Source organism: Mugil cephalus, chromosome 8 (genome assembly GCF_022458985.1).
Source record: "Mugil cephalus isolate CIBA_MC_2020 chromosome 8, CIBA_Mcephalus_1.1, whole genome shotgun sequence".
Classification (NCBI taxonomy): Eukaryota; Metazoa; Chordata; class Actinopteri; order Mugiliformes; family Mugilidae; genus Mugil; species Mugil cephalus.
This window is the reverse complement of record NC_061777.1, coordinates 24,947,144-24,955,576: the sequence shown is the minus strand read 5'-3', so window position 1 is coordinate 24,955,576 and position 8,433 is coordinate 24,947,144.

Here is an 8,433-nt window from a genome sequence, read left to right as displayed (position 1 = left end):
GTATATGTCTAAGGAACATCCACATAAATGCCAGGTCCGAAAGGGGAAAATGTTTGCATTTTTGTTTGCAAGTTAAGATTTATATTTCAATAACTTTTGTCATGTATTTACCTGGAAAGTCAACCTAAAATAGTCCATCTCAACATTCTGTGAGCGCGACATGATCAGGACAGTGATTGCCATGTGAATAGAAATATCGTCTTCAGCATCATACTTGCATGAGCTCTGCAACAAATGCAAAAGGCTGGGGGTGGGGGGTGAGAGTGTGCGTGTGTTGGAGGTGGGGGGGTAAATAATAAATTACCACCACTTCTTGCTCTTGACAAGGTTCCTGATTTTGAACAGCCCCTATTCTTGACAGTGCTACTTTAAGAACACGGCTTTTGTGTTCAGTTAACAATAGGGAAATACTGTTAGTTAAGGCTAAACTCAATTGCAACCTTGATCACACTTAAATATATCTCCTGCATAGTAATCCATCACACTGAGCTGCATGAATTCCCATGTGAAAAAGCCAGCTCTGTGCTTATTAATATACTGTATTGATTGACAAAGTGTCAAAAATGTATACATCTGATTGGCTGAATGCCTCACATATTGGTGAAACAATCCCTTGTACTAAAGCTGTGTGAATACGGTAGACCACTCACCATTAGTCCTGCCACCACAGTCTAGAATAATCTAAACTAGACCATGCACAGACACATAGACATAGGCTATTTTTTCCAGGAATAATAATCATCACGTTTCATGTTTATAATCACATTTCTCATCGACTTATCACTGCGTTCCAGCATACACTCTTTACTTTTTTGTATTTCAGAAATTCTAAATAACAACTTGAAACTATACACTTGATCATATGACTCTGTGGAATCACCATAGCTCTTTTAGGTAATATCAGTTCATTGACAAGTACATGAAATCACTTTTCAATCAGATGTTTCAAAAACATATAACCATGGATGTAATCACACATAACACAAAACCTTACATGGCATCTCTGCATTCAGACCATTTCTGACATCTGGATGTTGTTGTGAGAATGAGCTACAGTGTGTATTCATGGTAATGAAACAACATGTCCCCAAAGCTACAGAGTGTCTCAGTGGTGTGTTTTAGTGGAGCAATGGAGCTATATGGCACAGAGGGAGGAGACTTGTATGTGGGATTTGTAGGGAATAAGAAAAATCCTCCTTTAAGAAAAGTGTAAAGCTACACTAAAATAAAAGAAAATCTCAGTGCAGATATTGCTGTAAACCATGCCAAACACTATCCAAACCCTCCTCAAACAATCCTTGACATCTACTCCCCTTTGTTCGTTTGGACAGAGATCTTACATGTTTTTGCATATATTTCACAACAACTGAAAATTGGAAATATAACGGGCGTCCATTTGGCCTTTTTTAAAATCTGGTCTGCCCACCAGATAATGGCCAGTCTACTCACTAACTTATGTTGAACGTTTCTTTTTTAATTTTTTTTTTTTTTTTCATCGTATTATGAGTGTGGTGCTGAGAAATGCTATTATCTGGACACCAGATGTTCAAGTGTAGATTTATGCCAGAATCACATTCATTTTCAAGGCTGCAGCGGGCTGGTTGGCAATTAGCTCTCATAAAAGAGGCCTTTAGAAAATCATGGACATGATACCGGAAGGACGAGCAAAACACTGGGGAGAAAAAGGCAGAACTGAATGCATTTACCCACAAAATACAGTGACAAAATGTGAACTCAATTAAAATTAAATGAGTCTCTTTTCATGTCTTTTCCTATCAAGATTTCAGCCTATGCAAATAAATCCAGTGCAGTCAGGGGTCATGTCTTGGTCCGGATGCCCCTGACTAATTATGCTGTTAGTGAGTACATTCAAAGACTCACACACGCTTTCTGTGTGTATACCTAGGACTCAGTGATAGAGTAGTAAATGCCTGCTCCGTTTCATACAGGAGACACATGTAGAACTTAGGTCTACTGGATATATCGTCAGTGTGTGGGGGGCATGTGTGACGGTGATAGAATTACATGGGTACCAGAAATTGTAACTTTTCTGTTTGGTTGATTAAATGTTCTGCAATTTCATGTCGCAAGGTGGTTGATTAAGTTCAGATCAACCGCCAGCTTGCATTCATCCGCCGGCTTTATCATGCTAGATTTAAAGTGTAGTGCGCGGTGGACAATGGCCATGTTCACAAAAGGAGTTTGTGTACCTTGTTGAGTACACAACTTTAACTGGCATCCCACTTATCATGCAGACAACACGGACACTGTAAATACACATCATGTGCAATTTGACAGGGGTAGCGTCTTCCTGTAGCTTCTTCAGTTCTAAAAGCCCAGTGCAGAGTTGAGGTTTTATTAAGAACATCTGAGGGTGTTGCCAACCTGAAACTTAGCTGCAATGGAGGATTTTTTTTTAAATCCTGTTTTCCGTCCCCGATGAATGATACTCTAAGGACTGGCCAAAGACTCCAGACTCAAGGTGAAACATCCATTAAGGACTAGCTGGAATCGGGGTTGTGCGTTGCTGCCAAATTCGCCATCAATAAATAATTTGTACAAAAGACATCATTGGTCAAAAGTCAGTCTTAGAGTCTTCTGGCATTTTACACAGTAAACATACACCTTTATGAATTGTGTTACATCAAGTGGTCATACTTGCGAATTGGACATCAGTCTGTATGACTATGAGCAAAAGGAGGACATGAAGAGGCTGAGAGAAGACTTTCGCGAGCAAATGGCAGCAGAGCAGATGCAGTGGAGAAATATGAGGGAACAAGGTTATCCCCGCTTTGGAAGCGTGTCAGTTGGGGAGTGATGAGGAATGGCTGGGCTGTTGTCCTGTTATCAGAGTCCAGGTCGTCGCATGTCAGGGCCAAGGGGAATGAGATGAGAGGGAGAGGGGGAGGTGGGACGGGCAAAGGAGGACCACACCTGGTGAAGGCACACTTCAGGAGTGGGGTGGAGTGTGCGCTCCGCTAAAACTCGAGGCAGGAAAATCCAAAAGAGGGAGAGCTTAGGCAGAGCTGCACAGCCAGTTCTAGCCTTGACATGTGTCCCGACTGACGTAAATACAGTAGGCCAAAACCAAACGGATGTGTGAGGATCTGCAGAGAGGATCGTGGTGAGATGAAGCTTTGAAACTTCTTAACATCCTAAATTTTATTGATTTAATTTTAGACAATTGAATTTGGTGAGTGAGTGGTGGAAAATATGAAGGACTTTGATATTCATTTATTCACATAATTCAAATCTGTTAAATTAACTTTTGCTAAGTTGCTCAATATTATCCTTTTAACCTATTACTGCAGCAATCAGTTTCCCTTCTTACTTGACAAAATATCGTTCTCGATTAGAACAATCTGGAGCTACGGACACCTGGTGCTACTGTGCAGTATAGGCATTTGGACAGTCATGCATATTAATGCATGTTCATCAGAAAGACGTATAGAAAAGTGGGAGATGTAACCTTTGGAACACACAGAGCTCAAAGGTTAAGAGTTCCCTTTAGTATGGTCATCAGCATGTGGACTCATTGAGGCTGATTCGGATATTCCATCCCTTCTCCTTGAAAAGCTCTTTAGCTGCCTTGGCCGTATACTTAGAATTGCTTTTGTGCATGGTGAAATGTGGGCCATGTGAGCAAACAGAATGCTTTTGCCTTAATCCTCTTGCATCTGTCAGCCATGAAGTCATCCATAAATGCACTGCCTCAGTTCCACTTGAAGCCATGTATGTAGAGGTCCAAAACACAACAGCGCCATGCTGACAGACCACACTTCTCTTACTTTCATTATATGGATGTATCTTGTGCACATGTCTTTTGTGCAGTAACATTGAAATGACATATAAATGCACATAGAAACCTTTAGTAGCCAAGGGTACAGTTACCTCTGAAATGTTACAAACATCCATTATTGTCCTAAAATCTGTGAATGAGCTAACTCAAAAAATATCATCAAGCCTAAAGAAAAAGATGATCAAAGATGTAACTCTTTTGAAATGATTGAAATGGTCCTTTTCATTTACCCTGAGATGAAAAAGTGTAGCGTACAAAGAAAAGACTCACACAACATTTAACACTTGAGGGAACTAGGTATGGAAAATCGCAAATCTCAATAAGGTGGACAATAGTGCAAAAGTTATTTCTATTAAAGAGTCATTACTAACTTCTGATACCAAAAGTGTACTTGCTTTATCCATAAAGATTTTAAATCCACTCATATTTTTTTTTACAATACATGAAAGAAAAGATAATTTTCATCTATTTTTATTTATCTACAGTATATTTTATTATTATTGTCAATATATGCCACAGGAGCCACTCATTACCAACAACATCATTGTTATGTTATTGTTTTTTTGTTTCAAATTCAGTGAGCTGAATATATATATGTGTGTGATTTGTCTAAAACACAAACATTATAAGATCACATATTATTTGTACGTAGACACCGTCCTTCAACATCACAAATCAGTTTAATCAAACAGAGAGCAGTGCATCTTTGTACGCGTGTGTTTTCATCATGCAATCCATTTTCAAACAAATCAAGTGACTGAAACAGCTTTTTGTGTTTGTGAACAATTCTCAGATCTGATGTCAGAGCAGTTCCATTAGTGACACACAAGCAACGCAATCCAATCCAAGGTCTTTCAGTGAAATAACAAGCAACAGTGTTGGCACACTTGTTCTCGACGTAGGCAAGTTACACAGGGAAAATTAAAAACATTACAGTGAAAGCAACACACGGTCATGACCTGCCCTGATGATCGATGATTATATGATGAGAGTCAAGTCGACACTGACGAGTTGCTGATGCTGTTACTGATGAAAACACAGCGGAATGTAATGCTTTCCAACAATTACATTTATATTCTTGACCTGAATACACATGCTGACAACAGACAGCTTCTGCGCTACATGCTGTGCGCTGCACATATGTATAGCCTGTATGAAAACAGGCTGCAACTCAGCACCATCAAGATGAGACAGATATTTCTCTGAAGCCCTGGGTACAGCTTAATTAACTTTGCCAGTGAAATTCACCAGCAAATTGTTGACTTACATCAGCTCATTTCCTCTCAGTTGGTAAATGACTACTGTTGAGAGGATGTGGACCGTTCCTCTGCTAGCATTAGCTGATGCCTTTTCAGTTGAGTGCGCATTACAGTAGTACTATTGTTGTATTTCAGGACTGACATGTCAAAGTAGAACGGACTTCATCTTTAGTGAAGTATTTCCACACACTTGATGATAACTGTTGTTATTGTCACATGATCACATGACTAGTTGACAGGCTGTGTCATGGCACAGCAGTAAAGTTGACAAACTGACTAGTAGTTGACTAGTCTATGAAATCCCTAGTGCACCCACGCAGTCAGCCTTTTTTTGAACAACTATGCTGCCATGTATGAACTATCTACCACGCTTCCTTACAGCTATACGAGTTGAGAAAGGTTAGCTTCTCAATTGAGCTGCAAAGGTGTTCTTGAACGCTCATGCAGTCAGTTCTCAGCAGACTTCTTTTTTTCCACCTGCATTGTTACAAACAATATGCGGCTTTGACAACAAATGTTGCGGATGTGATGGATTAGCTGTCGAACGTGAGGTACATGTGATTTTTGTAGCGGAGTGAAATGAACTCAATGCACAGGCACTGACAAGGAATTCAATGGGAACCCATGATTTGTGTGTTGGAAGACATATGGCAGGAGTGCCTGAGTTAGCTGCAAACATCAATGCAGGGGAGGGTAACCCATATAAATTCAACATGTTTAATGCTAATCCTAAAGTTGCATTTATTTCTGTCAATGGTGGCAGTGCAAGCTGACAAAACTATTAAGCCCTGCACTGTATCATCAACTGGAAGATAGTAATAATCATAGTTCTCTGTGGACGCATCACAAAAACAATTCCCTTTTACACTTCACATGGTAATATAATTCTTTGTACAAATAAACAATATTTAAGGCACATCTTGAATGTTATAAATGAAGCCAGCAGACTTACTGGTTGTTTAGGTTCCTCAGTACATGGTGATACTGAGATCACTGGTTGCTATGATTCTAATCAAAGCATGGCTTGTACTGTGAATTTAAGGACCAGGCCAGGGGTAAAGCATCTATGTGTTTTATCAGTGAGAAAGAGGATGTTGGACTTTTGGTGCAGATAACACAATCACAGTGGTTGGCATTTGTGAAGGGCAGCATCTGATGCTGTGTGCCAAGGTGAGACCAGAAACACCAACACATCAGGCTAATAAAAACCCTACACACTGATAATACCACGTCTCTGAGCCTGCAAGATGGTTATCCCTGAGCAGATAGTAGGCTCGGGTCCTGCCCTCTTATATAATCATGCAGCCCCCACAGGCCTCAAGCCCGTCAGCGGTGTTGTTGTGCCCAGGGGGATCGGCAGCCTTGACTGGCCGTGATCTGATTAGATGCTTGCTGGGATGGTGTGTGTGTGTGCGTGTGTGTGTGCGTGTGTGTGTGTGTGTGTGTGTGCGCGTGTGTGCGTGTGTGTGTGTGTGTTGGTGAGTGGGGGGTGAGTGTCAACCTTGAGGAGATAAAGTGATGCCTCCTGGACCTCCACGCTCATGATGGAATCAGCAGCTCCGCTGACAACCATCACTCACTGACAAGATTGTGTGCGAGAGTCTGTGTATAGAAGGCGGCTCAGTGTTTAGGCTGATACAGAGCAGTGGCAGTAGGATTTTATTTATAAGTCCAGTACAGGCCAGTATATTGGGAAGTCTGTGCCTTTGCACTCTCCATTAACATATTTTTCATTTCTGAGGTGCAGTGGAAACGAAGGCAGTGCGACTAGACTTCATTTCAGTTTACTATCTTTACTATCTAACGTACAAATTTAGCCATTTCTATTTTAAAACGTAAAATACTTTTACAAAGTACAAAGTAGTACAATCCCCTCTACTACTTGCTTTATATGTGCTTTTCATATTTGTGTAGATGTCAATCTATTTGGTCCTCCAGCAGTATGTAGTAACAGTCGTATTATTTTTTAAGAACTGTATTATAATAAGTATGTTATATTAATATAACATATTTTTTTGTTTTAGATATTATTATCAGGGCTGTTAAGGTTAATTGAATTACATTAAAATACTGTGATTTCCTGGTTTTGTGCCATCGTCAACTATAAAGTCCTAAGATGCTAGATGACAGCTCCTGAGTTTATCTGCTTTTCTATATGAAATATTACTGTGAACGTCTGTCCAGTGAAATCCAATTTATCTGCAGTAATAGGCTAGAGGGTGTGTATAGAGTTATTATTGTGCACACAGGGTTGGAAGGTTAAGGCTGAACAAAAATCTTGTGATGGAGTTGTCATTATTCAGCTCTGCGGATCTGATAATTATTTAATTCACCACAAATTCACCAAAAATAGAAAACACAACCATTTGAAGGTTGGTCGAGCTTTAAGCCTTGCATTATTTCTTGAATTTGTGTTATATGTCCATATAGTGAAAACTGAATATGTCCAGAGCAAATGCTTAAAAAGGTAGTTTCACATTTGGGGAAATACACAATTTTACTTTAGTTTTTACTTGAGTAGGAAGGTTGTATTCAACAGGGACCATCAGTTTCAAGAAGGGGAGACCTTTTTTTAACAGGCATGCACTCAGACATGCTCAGCTCCTTTAGAAGAGCTGGCTCTTATGGCTCCCAAATGGCTCTTCATTTAGTTTCACTCGGAGCCTTCTATTTTAGCTTAATTTAGTGATTATTGGCGATTGTGTTGGCAAGCAATTTTTCATTCGCTTTTTTTCATAAAAGTCTTATTTTTATGCATTCTTTTTACTACGAAAATACAGCTACTATTGTTACTGTTGTTTAACATTTTATTCAAAGCTTTTAAACAACTGAACACAGCAAACCAATCAAATAAGTACGGGCCAATGTCTTATTATCTATATTTAAAATAAAAGTCTTTAGTGCAGGTTATTATTACAGAAATGTCAGATGACTCAGCTTGGATGTCCAGTTTTAATTTCTAAATTTTTTTCTCAGCGCCCTTGCATGTAAATCCAAATCTTCGACTCCCTGTGTACCTGAACTGTACCACTACACTCCCTGTCTTTGATACACAGATTCATCTCTTAAAGCCGGTTCGGTTGCAAACGACACATCACTAGTTCTTGGACTGTCTCTGAGGACAGTGTCATGTCTAACTGATGGCGCATGGAGTTGCAGCGGCAGATTTTTGCTGAGACTTGGTTAGCAAGCAATCACTTGTACTGGATTTACATTTGCGTCCAAACTATATCTGTGAAAACAGAGTTATACCACAAGGAAGTGAAGGTAAAGGGTTATGTCAGGCGGACAGATGCTTTTGCTGGAGGGCCACATTTGGCACAGGAATGTGTCATTGCCCAGCACTGCTTATATGCTGCCTATATCTGCTATATA